Source organism: Pan troglodytes, chromosome 14 (assembly GCF_028858775.2).
Source record: "Pan troglodytes isolate AG18354 chromosome 14, NHGRI_mPanTro3-v2.0_pri, whole genome shotgun sequence".
Lineage (NCBI taxonomy): Eukaryota > Metazoa > Chordata > Mammalia > Primates > Hominidae > Pan > Pan troglodytes.
The window spans coordinates 9,490,823-9,509,318 of NC_072412.2; positions in this window are offsets into that span (position 1 = coordinate 9,490,823).

Below are 18,496 nucleotides of genomic sequence, written 5' to 3' on the forward strand. Positions count from 1 at the left end.
ATATTTATATGTCCTTACAGATATCTGTATAAAGAATATTTATATGTTTATAGAGATATCTGTATAAATAATGTTTATATGTTTATAAAGATAACTATGTAAATATTTATATGTCTATACAGATATCTGTATATATAATATTTATATGTTTATACAGATATCTGCATAAAAATATTTATCTGTGTATACAGATATCTGTATAAATATTTATGTTTATAAAGATATCTGTATAAATAATATTTAAATGTTTATACAGATATCTGTATAAATAATATTTATATGTTTATACATATATCTCTATAAATAATATCTATGTGTTTATGCAGATATCTGTATAAATAATATTTATATGTTTCTACTGATATCAGTATAAATAATATTTAAATGTTTATAAAGGTGTCTCTATAAATAAAAATTATATTTTTATACAGGTGTTTGTATAAATAATATTTATAGGTTTATACAGATATCTGTATAAATAATAGTTGAATATTTCATATAACTATATAAATAATATTTATATGTTTATAGAGCTATCTGTATTAAAAATATTTATATGTTTATACAGATATCTGTATAAATAATATATATGTTTATACAGATATCTGTATAAATAATGTTTATATATTTATATCTGTATAAATAATCATATATTTATACAGATATCTGAAAAAAAATATTTTTATGTTTATACAGATATCTGTAAAATTAATATTTATTTTTTTATACAGATATCTGTAAAAATAGAATTTAGATGTTTATGCAGATATATGCATAAATAATATTTTTATGTCTTTACAGATATCTGTATAATAATATTTATATTATTTTACTGATATATGTATAAATAATAGTTATATGTTTATACAGATATCTGCATGAATAATATTTATATATTTACACAGATATCTGCACAAATAATATTTATATGTGTATAAAGATACCTGTATTAATAATATTTCTATGTTCTTACAGATATCTGTATAAAAAATATTTATATGTTTATACAGATATCTGTATGAATATTTACATGTTTATACAGATATCTGTATAAATATTTATGTGTTTATATTGATATCTGTATATATATTTATAGGTTTATTCTGATATGAGTATAAATATATATGTTTATACAGATACCTCTATAAATATTTATATTTTTATAAGGATATCTGTATAAATAATATTTTTACATTTATACAGATATCTGTTTAAATAATATTTATATGTTTATAAAGATATCTGTATAAATAATATTTATATGTTTATACAAATATCTGTGTAAATATTTAAATGTTTATACACATATCTGTGTAAATATTTATATGTTTATACTGATAACGGTATGAATATTTATATATTTGTATAGATATCTTTATAAATAATTTTTATATCTTTTTACAGATATCTGTATAAATAATATTTATATGTCTTTACCGGTATTTGTATGAATAACATTTATATGTTTATACAGATATCTGTATTAATAATATTTATATGTCTTTACAGATATCTGTATAAAAAATATTTATATCTTTATACAGATATCTCTATAAATAATACATTTATGTTTATAGAGATATCTGTAAAAATAATATTTATATGTTTATACATATACATAAATAAATAATATTTATATGTTTATAAAGATATCTGTATAAAGAAAATTTATATATTTATACTGATATCTGTATGAATAACATTTATGTGTTTATACAGATATCTATATAAATAATATTTATATGTTTTCAGAGATATCTGTATAAATATTTATATGATTATACAGATATCTGGATATATATTTATATGTTTATACAGATATCCGTAAAAATATTTATATTTTTATAGAGATATGTGTATAAATATTTATATGTTTATACTGATATCAGTATAAATAATATTTATACATTTATACAGATATCTCTATAAATTATATTTATATGTTAATACAGATACCTGCATAAATAATATTTATATGTTTATACAGATATCTGTATAAATAATATTTATGTTTATAAAGATAACTGTGTAAATATTTATATTTCTATACATATATCTATATAAATAATATTTATATGTTTATACAGATAACTTTTGAAGTATTTATATGTTCATAGAGATATCTGTATAAATATTTATATGTTTATACAGATATCTGTATAGATACATATATGTTGATACAGATATCTGTAGAGATATTTATATGTTTATATAGATATCTGTAAAAAAATATTTATATGTTTATACATATATCTTTAGAAAGAATATTTATGTTTATACAGATATCAGTATAAATAATATTTATATGTTTTACAGATAATTGTTTAAGTATTTATATGTCTATAAAGATATCTGTATAAATAATATTTATATGTTTATACAGATATCTGTATAAATATTTATATGATTATAGAGATATCTGTATAAATATTTATATGTTTATACAGATATCTGCATATATATTTATATGTTTATACAGATACATCTATAAATAATTTTTATATATTTACAGAGATATCTCTATAAATAGTATTTATATGTTTATAAAGATATCTGTATAAATAATATTTGTATGTTTATAGAGATATCTGTATAAATATTAATGTTTATACAGATATCTGTATAAATATTAAAGTTTATACAGATATCTGTATAAATATGTATATGTTTATACAGATATCTGTATGAATAAAATTTATATGTAAATACGTATATCTGAAAAAATTTAATTTATAAGTTTATACCGATATTGGTAAAAATATTATTCATTAATTTATACAGATATCTCAATAAATAATATTTATATATTTATAAAGATATCTGTATAAATATAATTTAGATGTTTATACAGATACCTGTATAAATAATATTTATATGTTTATTCAGATATCATTATAAAAAATATTTGTATGTTTATACAGAATCAGTATAAACTTTATATGTTTATACAGATATCTTTATAAATAATATTTATGTGTTTATAAGGATATCTGTATAAATATTTATATGTTTTTGCAGACATCTGTATATATATTTCCATGTTTATACAGATGTCTGTATATATATACAGATATCAGTATAAATGTTATTTATATGTCTATAAAGATATCTGTACAGATAATATTTATATGTTTATACAGATATCTGTATAAATAATATTTAAATGTTTATACAGATAAGTGTATAAAATATTTATAAGTTTATATAGATATTTGTAAAATTATTTATATGTTTTTAGAGATATCTGTATATATATTTAATTTTATACAGATATCTGTATAAATCTTTATTTGTTTATACCGATATGTGTATAAATATTTATATGTTTATTCAGATATCTGTGTAAATAATATTTATATGTTTATACACATATATGTATAAATATATATGTTTATACAGATATTTGTATAAATATTTATATGTTTACACAGATATCTGTATAGATATTTATATGTTCATTCAGATATCTGTAGGTATATTTATGTGTTTATACAGATAGCTGAATAAATAATATTTATATGTTTATGGAAATATCTCTAAAAATAATATTTATATGTTTTTACACATAACTGCATATATATTTATATGTTTATAGATATATCTGTATAAATAATATTTGTATGTTTATACAGATAGCTGAATAAATAATGTTTATAAGTTTATGCTGATATCTCTAAAAATAATATTTGTATGTTTGTACAGCTATCTGCATATATAATATTTATAAGTTTATACACATACCTGTATAAATAATATTTATATGTTTATACATATATCTGTATAAATAATGTTTATATATTTATGCATTTATCTCTATAAATAATATTTATATATTTATTCAGATATCTGTATAAATGTTTATGGTTATACAGATATCCGTATATATATATATATATATATGTTTATACAGATATCTGTATAAATAATCTTTATAAGTTTACACAGATATCTGTATAAATATTTAAATATTTATACCGATATCTGTATAAATAATATTTATGTATTCATACAGATATGTGCATAAATAATATTTATATGTTTATACAGATATCTGTATAAATAATATTTATATGTTTATGCAGATATATGTATAAATAATATTTATATGTTTATGCAGATATCTTAATAAATAAGATTTATATGTTCATAATGCTATCTGTATAAAAATATTTATGTTTATAAAGATAACTGTATAAATATTTATAAGACTATACAGATATCTGTATATATAATATTTATATGTTTATACAGATATCTGTATATATAATATTTATATCTTTATGCAGATATCTGTGTAAATAATATTTATATGTTCATACAGATATCTGTAAAAATATTATTTACATGTTTTTACAGATACCTGAATAAATAATATTTATATGTTTATACAGATATCTGTATAAATAATATTTATCTCTTTATACTGATATCTGTATAAATAATAAGTATATGTTTATACAGATATTTGTATAAACAATATTTATATGTTTAAATTGATATCGGTAGAAATATTTATATGTTAATAAATATATCTCTATATATATATGTTCATACATATAACTGTATAAAATTTATGTTTATACAGATATGTGTATAAATATTTATATGCTTAGACAGATATCTGTACAAACATTTATTTATAACTTTATACAGATATCTGTATAAATAATATTTATCGGTTTATACAGATATCTGTATAAATATTATTTATATGTTTATACAGATATCTGTATAAATAATATCTATATGATCTTACAGATATCCCTAGAAATAATATTTGTATGTTTATAAAGATATCTCTATAAATAATATTTATATGTTTATACAGATTTCTGTATAAATAATATATATGTGTTTATACTGATATCTGTATAATTATTATTTATGTGTTTATACAGATATCTGTACAAATAATATTTACATGTTTATACAGGTATCTTTATAAATATTTATATGTTCATACAGATATATATATAAATATTTGCAAGTTTATACAGATATCTCTATAAATATTTATATGTTCACACAGATATCTGTACAAATAATATTTATATACTTATACAGATATCGGTATAAATAATATTTATAAGTTTATACAGATATCTGTCTAAATATTTATATGTTTATACATGTATCTGTATATATATTTACATGTTTATGCAGATACCTTTTAAATATTTATATGTTTATACCGATATCTGTATAAATAATATTTACATATTTATACACAAATCTGTATAAATAATATATATGTTTATACATATAAATGTATAAGAAATATTTGCATTTTTATACACGTATCTGTATAAATAATATTCATATGTTTATACAGACACCTTTAAAAATATTTATACGTTTATACACATGTCTTTATAAATAACATTTATATGTTTATACAGATATCTGTATTAACAATATTGATATGTTTATAGAGATATCTCTATAAACAATATGTATATGTTTATACAGAGACCTGTATAAATATTTATATATTTATACAGATATCTGTATATATTTTTATATGTTTATACTGATATCTGTATAAATATGTATATGTCTATACAGTAATATGTATAAATAATTGTATGTATATACAGATATCTGTATAACTAACATTTATACCCTTATACAGATATCTGTATAAATCATATTTGTAAGTTTATACAGATATCTATAGATAATATTTATAAATTTGCACAGGTATGTGTATAAATAAGATTTATATGTTTATTCAGATATATGCATCAATATTTATATGTTTATAGAGATATCTGTATATATATTTACATGTTCACACAGATATCATAAAAATATTTGTGTGTTTATACAGATATCTGTATAAATATTATTTATTTGTTTATTCAGATATTTGTATAAATACTATTTATATGTTTATACATATACATTAATAAATAATATTTATATATTTATACAGATATCTGTATATATATTTATATGCTTATACAGATATCTCTATAAATATTTATGTTTATACCAATATCTGTATAAAGAATATTTATTCCTTTATACATATAGCTGTATAAATAATATTTATATTTTTATACAGATTTCTGTATAAATAACATTTAAGTGTTTATACACATATCTGTATGAATAATATTTATATGATATTACAGATATCACTATGAATAATATTTATATGTTTACAGAGATATCTCTATAAATAATATTTGTATGTTTATACAGATATCTGTATATATATTTTGTATATGTTTATGCAGATATCTGCATAAATATTTATATGTTTACACAGATATCTGAAAAAATAATATTTATATGTTTATACAGATATCTGTAAAAATAAAATTTATATGTTTATACAGATATCTGTGTAAATAATATTTATTTGCCTTACCGATATCTTTATAAATACTATTTATATGTTTATACACATATCTGTACAAAAAATATTTATATGTTAATACAGATGTCTCTATAAATATTTGTATGGTTACAGATATCTTTATAAATTTTTATATGTTCATACACATATCTGTACAAATATTTAAATGTTTATACATATATCTGTAGAGATATTTATATGTTTATACAGATACGTGTATAAATATTTATATGTTTATACAGATATTAGTATAAATAACATTTATATGTATTTACAAATATCAGTATGAATAATATTTATAAATTTATAGACATATCTGTATAAATAATATATATGTGGATACACAGATATCTGTATAAATAATATCTATATGTTTATAAACCTTTCAGGATAAATAATATATATATGTTTATACAGATATCTGTATAAATATTGTTTATATGTTTATACAGATATCTGTATAAATAATATTTGTATGTTTCTACAGATATCTATATAAATAATATTTACATGTTTATACAGGTATCTGTATAAATAATATTTATATGTTTATACTGATATCTGTATGAATATTCATATATTTACACAGATATCTATATATATATCTGCATCTTTATACATATATGTGTATAACTATATGTTTATACAGATATCTGTATAAATAATGTTTATATGTTTATACAGATACCTGCATAAATAATATTTATATGTTTATACTTATATCTGTATAAATAATATTAATATGTTTATTCCAATATCTGTATAAATAATATTTATAGGTTTATGCAGATATCTGTATGAATATTTATATGTCTATGCAGATATATGTATATATATTTATATGTTTATACATGTATATGTATAAATATTTGTATGTTTATACAGATATCTGTATATTCTTATGTTTATACATACATCTCTATAAATATTTATATATTTATAAAGATATCTGTATAAATATTCATATGTTTATACAGATATGTGTACAAATATTTATATGTTTATACAGAGATCTGTATGAATAATATTTATATGTTTATACAGATATCTGTATAAATAATATACATATGTTTATAAAGGTATCTGTATAAAGAATATTTATATGTTTATACAGATATCTGTATGAATAATATTTATATGTTTATATTGACTTCTGTGTAAATAATATTTATATGGTTTTAAAATATCTGTATAAATATATGTTTATACAGATAATATACATTTATATGTTTATATTGATATCTGTATAAATGATATTTATATGTTTATACAGATATCTGTATAAATAATATTAATACGTTCATAAAATTATCTGCATAAATAATACTTATATGTTTATACAGATATCTGTGTAAATATTTATATGTGTATACAGGTATCTGTACAAATATTTATATGTTTATACATATATCTGTATAAATTATATTTATATGTCTTTACCGATATCTGTATGAATAATATTTATATGTTTATACAGATATCTGTATAAATAATATTCATATGTCTTTACTGATATATGTATAAATAATATTTATATATTTATACAGATATCTGTATAAGTAATATTTATATGTTTATACAGATATCTGTATAAATAGTATTTATAGGTTTATACAGGTATCTGTATAAATAAAATTTATAGTTTTATACAGATATATGTATAAAAAATATTTATAAGTTTATACAGATATCTGTATTAATATTTATATGTTTACACAAGTATCTGTTTAAATAATATTTCTATGTTTACACAGATATCTGTGTATATATTCACATGTTTATACAGATATCTGTAAAAATATTTATATGTTTATACAGATATCTTTATAAATAATATTTATATGTTTATTCAGATATCTGTAAAATTAATACTTATATATTGACACAGATATCTGAATGAATAATATTTATATGTTTATACAGATATTTGTAAAAAGAATATTTACATGTTTATACTGATATCTGTATAAATAATATTTATATGTTTCTACAGATACCTGTATAAATAATTTTTATATGTTTATATAGATATCTGTATAAATATTTATATGTCTATAAAGATATCTGTATAGATAATATTTATTTGTTTATACAGATAACTGCACAAGTATTTATGATTTCCTAGAGATATCGTAAGAAATATTTATATATTTATACAGATACCTGTATAGATATTTATAAGTTTATACAAATAGCTGTATAAATAATATTTATATGTTTATACAGATAGCTGTATAGATAATATTCATATGTTTATACGGATATCTGTATAAATAATATTTATATGTTTATACAGATATCTGTAAAAATATTATTTATATGTTTATAGTGATATCTGTATAAATAAATTATGTTTATACAGATATCTGTATAAATATTATTTATGTGTTTATACAGATATCTGTATAAATAATATTTACATGTTTAAACAGGTATCTGTATCAATAATATTTATATGTTTATATAGATATCTGTAGAAATATTTATATGTTCATAAAGATATCTGTGTATATATTTATTTATTTATACATATATCTGCATAAATAATATTTATATGTTTATTCAGATATCTGTATAAATAATATTTATATGTTTATACAGATATGTGTATAAATAATATTTATATGTTTATACAGATATGTGTATTAATAATATTTATATAATATTACAGATATCTCTATAAATAATAATTATATATTTACACAGATATCTGTTTAAATAACATTTGTTTGTTTACTCAGATATCTTTATAAATAATTATAGAAGTGTACAGGTATCTGCATAAATATTTATATGTTTACACAGATATCTCTAAAAATAACATTTATACATTTATACAGATATCTGTAAATATAAAATTTATATGTTTATGCAGATATCTCTATAAATAATATTTATACGTCTTTACAGATATCTGTATAAATAATATTTCTGTGTTTATACAGATATCTGTATGCATATTTATATGTTGATACAGATATCTGTATAAATATTTATATGTTTATACAGATATGTGTATAAATAATATTTATACATTTATACAGATATCTGTATAAATATTTATATGTTTATACGTATATCTGTAGAAATAATATTTTTGTTTATGCACATATCTGTATAAATAATATTTATATGTTTATACACATAACTGTATAAGTATTTATATGTCTACACAGATATCTTCATAAATAATATTTATATGATTATACTGATATCTGTATAAATATTTATATATCTACACATATATCTTCATAAATAATATTTACATGATTATACTGATATCTGTATAAATATTTATATGTTTATACAGATATATGTATTGATATTTATAGGTTTTTACAAATATCTGTATAGATATTTATATGTTTATACAGATAGCTAAATAAAAAATATTTATATGTTCATAGAGATATCTGTATAAATTATATTTATATGTTTATACAGATATCTGTATAAATAATATTTATATGCTCTTAAAGATATCTGTATAAATAATATGTATATGTTTATGCAGATATCTGTATAAATATTTATATGTTTATACAGTTATCTGTATATATATTGTTATGTTTATACAGATATCCATATAAATAATATTTATATGTTTATAAAGATATCAGTATAAATAATATTTATATGTTTATACAGATATCTGTATAAGTAATATTTATATGTTCATACACTTATCTGTATAAATAATATTTATTAGTTTATACAGATATCTGTATAGATAATATTTATATGTTTACACAGTTATCTGTTTAAATAAGATTTATATGTTTATATAGATATCCATATAAATATTTTTATGTTTATAAAGATATCTGAATATATATATGTTTATACAGATATATGTATAAATTATATTTATATGTTTACACAGATATCTTTATAAAAGATATTTATAGGTTTATACACATATGGGTATAAAAAATATTTATATGATATTACAGATATCTCTATAAATAATATTTATATGTTTATACCGATTTCTGGATAAATAGTATTTATTTGTTCTTTCACATATCTTTATAAATAAATGTAGAGTTATACAGATATCTGCATAAATATTTATATGTTTACAAAGATATCTGTAAAAAAAATAATTATATATTTCTACAGATATCTGTAAAAATAAAATTTATATGTTTATAAAAATATCTGTATAAATAATATTTATATGTATTCACAGATATCTGTATACATAATATTTATATGTTTATACAGATATCTGCATAAATAATATTTATCAGTTTAAACACGTATCTGTATAAATAATATTTAAATGTTTATACAGATAACTATATAAATATTTATATGTTTATACAGATATATGTATAAATAATATTTATATGTTTATACAGATATCTGTATAAATATTTATATGTTTATACAGCTATCTGTGTAAATAATATTTATATGTTCATACAGATACTGTATACATAATATTAATAAGTTTTATACAGATATCTGTATAAATAATATTTATATGTTCATAGAGATATCTGTATCAATATTTATATGTTTTGACAGATATCTGTATAAATATTTATATGTTTTGACAGATATCTGTATAAATATTTATATGTTTAGACAGATATCTGTATAAATATTTATATGTTTATACAGATATCTGTATCAATATTTATCTATTTATATAGATATCTGTGTAAATAGTATTTATATGTTTATACAGATATCTGTATAAATAATATTTACATGTCTTAACGGATATCTGTATAATCATATTTATATGCTTATACAGATATCTGTATAAATAATATTTATATGCTTATACAGATATCTGTATAAATAATGTTTCCATGTCTTTACAGATATCTGTGTAAATAATATTTATATGTTTATAACGATATATGTATAAATAATATTTATACGTTTATACAGGTATATGTATAAATAATATTTATTTTTTTATACAGATATCTGTATAAATAATATTTATATGTTTATACAGATATCTTTATAAATATTTACATGATTATACAGATATGTGTATATATATATTTACATGTTTATACAGTTACCTGTATAAATATTTATATGTATATACAGATATCTGTATACGTAATATTTATATGTTTATACAGATACCTGCATAAATTATATTTATGTGTTTATACAGATATCTCTATAAAGAATATTTATATGTTTATAAAGACATCTGAATAAAGAATATTTATATGTTTGAACAGATATATGTTTAAATAAGTTTTATATATTTATAAAGATATCTGTATAAATAATATATATATATGAGGATATCAGTATAAATAATAAATATATATTTATACAGATAACTGTATAAATAATATTTACATTTTATTAGAGGTATCTCTATAAAAAGCATTTATGTTTATAGAGATATAAGTATAAATAACATCTATATGTTTATGCAGATATCTGTATAAATATTTATATGTTTATATAGATATCTGTATAAATATTTATATGTTTATGCAGATATCTGTATAAATATTATTTATATGTTCATACAGATATCTGTATAAATATTTATATGTTTATAGAGATAACTCTATAAATAATATTTATATGTTTATAGTGATATCTGTATAAATACTATTTATATATTTATGCAGATATCTGTGTATATAATAAATACATATTTATACAGGTATCTTAATTCATAATATTTATGTTTATGCATATATCTGTATAAATAATATTTATATGTTTATATAGATATCTCTATATATATTTTCATGTTTATACAGATACCTGTATAAAGAATATTTGTATGTTTATATGGATAAGTGTATAAATATTTATATGTTTATACAGATATCTGTAAGTATATTTATATGTTTATACAGATATCTGTATAAATATTTATATGTTTATACAGAAATCTGTATAAATAATTATACATTTATACAGATATCTGTATAAATAATATTTATCCATTTATACAGTTATCTGTATAAATAATATTTATATGTTTATACATATATCTCTAAAAATATTATTTATGTTTATACAGGTATCTGTATAGATAATATTCATATGTTTATACACATAAGTTTATAAGTATTTATATGTCTATACAGATATCTGTATAAAAAATATTTATATGTTTATACAGATATCTGTATAAAGAATATTTATATGTTTATACAGATATCTGAATAAAGAATATTTATATGTTTATACAGATATCTGAATAAAGAATATTTATATGTTTATACAGATATATGTATAAATAATATTTATATATTTATTAAGACATCTGAATAAATAATATTTATATATTTATGAGGATATCAGTACAAATAATAAATATATATTTATACAGATATCTGTATAAATAATATTCATAATTTATTACTGATATCTCTATAAAAATATTTATGTTTATACAGATATAAGTATAAGTAATATCTCTATGTTTATGCAGATATCTGCATAAATATTTATATGTTTATAAAGGTATCTGTTTAAATAATATTTAAATGTTTATATAGATATCTGTATGAATATTTATATGTTTATACAGATATCTATATATATATTTACATGTATATACAGATACCTGTATAAATATTTATGTGTTTATACAGATATCTGTATGAAGAATATTTATATGTTTATACAGGTATCCCTATGAATAATATTTTTATGTTTATACGGATATCTGTATAAATATTATATGTTTATACAGATATCTGTAAATATTTTTATGTTTATACAGATATCTGTATAAATAATTATATGTTTATACAGATATCTGTATAAATAATATTTATACATTTTTACAGATATCTATGTAAATAATATTTATATGTTTATATATATCTGTAGAAAAAATAGTTATGTTTATACAGATATCTGTATAAATAATATTTCTATGTTTATAGACATAGGTGTATAAGTATTTACATGTCTATACAGTTATCTGTATAAATAATATTTATATGTTTATGCAGATATCTGTATAAAGAATATTTAAATGTTTATACAGATACCTGCATAAATAATATTTATAGGTTTATACAGAGATCTGTATAAAGAATATTTGTATGTTTATACAGATATCTGTGTTAATAATATTTTTATGTTTATACATATATTTGTATAAATAATATTTATATTTTTATAATTATATCTGTGTAAATAATATTGATATGTTTAAACAGATATCTGTGTAAATATTTATATGTTTAGACAGATATCTTTATAAATATTTATATGTTTATATAGATATCTGTATAAATAATATTTATATATTTATACAGATAGCTGTATAGATATTTATATGTTTATGCAGATAACTCAATAAATAATATTTATCTGTTTATAGAGATATATGTATTAATAATATTTATATGTTTATACAGATATCTGTGTAAATAACATTTGTATGTATATACAGATGTCTATAAATATTTGCATGTTTATACTGATATCTCTATAAATATTTATTTGTTTAAACAGATAACTATATAAATAATATTTACATGTTGTCCAGATATCTGTATAAATATGTACATGTTTATACAGATATCTGTGTAAATAATATTTATATGTTTATACAGATATCTGCATACAAAATATTTATATGTTCATACAGATACTGTATACATAATATTAATATGTTTACATACATATCTGAATAAATAATATTTATACATTTATGCAGATACCTCTAAAAATAATATTTACATGTTTATGCATATATCTAATATATCTAATATATATAATATTTACAGGTTTATATATTTCCATGTTTACCTATTATTTACATGTTTACATGTTTATATTTATATAATATTTGCATGTTAATATATATAATATTTACATGTCTATGCATATATGCATGTTATGCATATATGTTTATACGAATGTCTGTATAAATATTCATATATTTATACAGATGTCTGTGTAAATATTTTTATGTTCATACAGATATCTCTATAAATAATTATATGTTTATACAGATATCTGTATAAATAATATTTATATGTTAATACCGATATCTGTATAAATAATATGTATATGTTTATAAAGATAATTAAATAAATATTTACCTGTCTACACAGATATCTGTATAAATAATATTTATATGTTTATACAGATATCTTTATAAATATTTATATGTTCGTACAGATATCTGTAGAAATATTAACATGCTTGTCCAGATATCTGTATACATATTTACATGATTATACAGATAACTCTATAAATATTTATATTTTAATACCGATATCTGTATATTTAATATTTATTTATTTATACAGATACCTTCATAAATAGTATTTATATGTTTGTACAGATATCTGTATAAAGAACATTTATGTGTTTATACAGATATCTGTATAAATAATATTTAATTGTTTATGTAGATATCTGTATAAAAAAGATTTATATGTTTATACAAATAACTGCATAAATATTTCTATGTCTATTCAGATATCTGTATAAATAATATTTACATGTTTATAAAGTTCTCTGTATAAATATTTACATTTTCATATAATTATCTGCATAAATATTTATGTGTTTATACAGATATGTGTATAAATAATATTTATATGTTTACACAGATATCTGTATAAATAAAATTTATATGTTTATAAAGGTATCTGTATAAATAATTATATGTATATAGAGATATCTGTTAAAATATTTATATATTTATACAGATATCTGTATAAATAATATTTCTATGTTTATGCAGCTATCTGTATAAATATTTATATGTTTGTACAGATATCTGCATATGTATTTACATGTTATACAGATACCTGTATAAATATTTGTATGTTTATACCGATATCTGTATAAATAATATTTATATGTTTATGCAGGTACTTGCATAAATAATAATTACATGTTTACACAGATAACAGCATAAATAATATTTATATGTTTATACAGATATCTGCATGTGGAATATTTATATGTTTATAAAGATATTGTATACATAATATTAATATGTTTATATAGATATCTGTATAAATAATATTTATATGTTTATACAGATTTCTGCAAAATATTTATATGTTTATACAGATATCTGTATAAAGAATATTTATATGTTTATACAAATATCTGTATAAAGAATATTTATATGTTTATACAAATATCTGTATAAATAATATTTATGTGTTTATAAAGATACCTGTATAAATAAGATTTATATGTATATACAGATATCTGTATAAATATTTAAATATTTATACAGATATCCGTATAAATATTTATATGTTTATATAGATAACTGTAGAAATAATATTTATGTGTATATAAAGACATCTGTATAAAAAATATTTACATGTCTTTACCGATATCTTTATAAATAATACTTACATGTTTATGCAGATATCTGTATAAATAATATTTATATGTCTTTACAGACATCTGTATATGTAATATTTATATGTGTATACACTTATCTATATAAATAATATTTATACATTTATACAGATATCTGTATAAATATTTTAATATTTATACAAATATCTGTATAAACATTTGTATGTTTATACAGATATTTGTGTAGGTATTTATATGTTTATAACGATATCTCTATAAACAGTATGTGTTTATACAGATATCTGTATAAATAATACTTATGTTTATACAGATATAAGTATAAATAATATTTATAAGTTTACACTGATATCTGTATAAATATTTATGTTTATGAAGATATATGTATAAATATTTATATGTTTATACAGATATCTGTATGTATAATATTTATATGTTTATACAGCTATCTGTATAAATAATATGTATATATTTGCGAAGATATCTGCATAAATAATAAATATATATTCTTACAGTTATCTGTATACATAATATTTATATGATTATACACTATCTTTAAAATAATATTTATATGTTTATACAGATATCTGTTTAAATAATATTTATATGTTTATACTGATATTTGTATAAATAATATTTATATGTTTATACAGATATCTGTAAAAATATTTATATGTTTATACAGATATCTGTAAAAATATTTATATGTTTATACAGATATCTGTATATATATTTACACGTTTATACAGATATCTGTAAAAATATTTATATGTTTATACAGACATGTGTATAAATAATATTTATGTGTTTATAAAGATATCTGTATAAATAATATTTATATGTTTATACAGATACCAGAATAAATAATTTTTATAGGTTTATGCAGATATCTGTATAAATAATATTTATATGTCTTTACAGATATCTCTATAAATAATATTTATATATTTATACAGATATGTGTCTAAATATTTATAAGCTTATACAGATATCGCTATAAAAATTTATATGTTTTTACAGATACCTGTACACCTATTTATATGTTTATACAGATATCTGTTTATGAATTTATATGTTTATACAGATAGCTCTATAAATAATATTTATATGTTTATACAGATATCTGTATAAATAATATTTATATGTGTATGAAGATATCTGTATAGATAATATTTGTATGTTTATAGAGATGTCTGTATAAATATTTACATGTTTATACAGATATCTCTGTAAATATTTATATCGTTATACAAATATCTTTATAAAAATATTTATATGTTTATACAGATATCTGCATAAATCTTTATATGTTTATACAGATATCTCTGTAAATAATATTTATATGTTTATTCAGATATCTGCATAAAGAATATTTATATGTTTATACAGGTATTTGTGAATATAATATTTATAACTTTATACCGATATCAGTAAAAATATTATTTATAAGTTTATACAGATATCTGTATAAATAATATTTATATGTACATACAGATATCTGTATAAATAAAATTTATGTTATTCATATATCTGCAAAAATAATATTTCCGTGTTTATACAGATATCTTTATAAATAATATTTATATGTTTACACAGATATCTGTATAAATAATATTTGTATGTTTATACAGATACCTTTATAAATAATACTTATATGTTTATACAGATATCTGTATAAACAATTATATATTTATACACACATATGTACAAATATTTATGTTTATACACATATCTGTATAAATAATATTTATATTATTATACAGATATCTGTATAAATAATATTTATATGTTTATACAGATAAATATATAAATATATATGTCTATTCAGATATCTTCATAAATAATATGTATATATTTATATGTTTATACAGATATCTGTATAAATAGATATGTTTATCCAGATATATGTATATAAATTTATAAGTTTATACAGATATCTGTATTAATATTTATATGTTTCTACAGACATCTGTGTAAATATTTATATGTTTATACAGATATCTGTATATATATTTACATGTTTATACAGATATCTGTAAATATATTTACATATTTATACAGATGTCTGTATAAATATTTATATATTTATACTGATGTGAGTATAAATAATATTTATATGTTTATGCAGATACCTATATAAATAATATTTATATGCTTATACTGATATCTTTATAAAGAATATGTATATGTTTATACATACATCTGTATAAATAATATTATGTGTATAGAGATATATGTATAAACAATATTTATATGTTTATACAGATATATGTATAAATAATATTTATATGTTTATACATATATCTGTATAAATATTTATGTGTTTATACAGATATCAGTATATATTTATGTGTTTAGAAAAATATCTTTATAAATATTTATATTTATACAGATATCTGTATAAACAATATTTACACGTTTATACACATATCTGTATAAATAATATTTATATGTTTATACAGATAACTGTATAAAGAATATTTATATTTTTATACAGATATCTGTATAAACAATATTTATATGTTTATACAAATATATGTATAAATAATATATATATGTTTATACAGATATCAGTATAAATATTTATATGTTAATCCAGATAACTGTATATACATTTATATGTGTATACAGACATCTGTATAAATATTTATATGTTTATGCAGATATCTGCCTAAATATTTATGTGTTTATACAGATATCTGTATAAATATTTATAACTTTATAAAAATATCTGTAGAAATAATATTTATACGTTCATACAGATAACTGTATAAATAATATTTATGTTTATACAGATATCTTTATGAAGAATAAAAATATGTT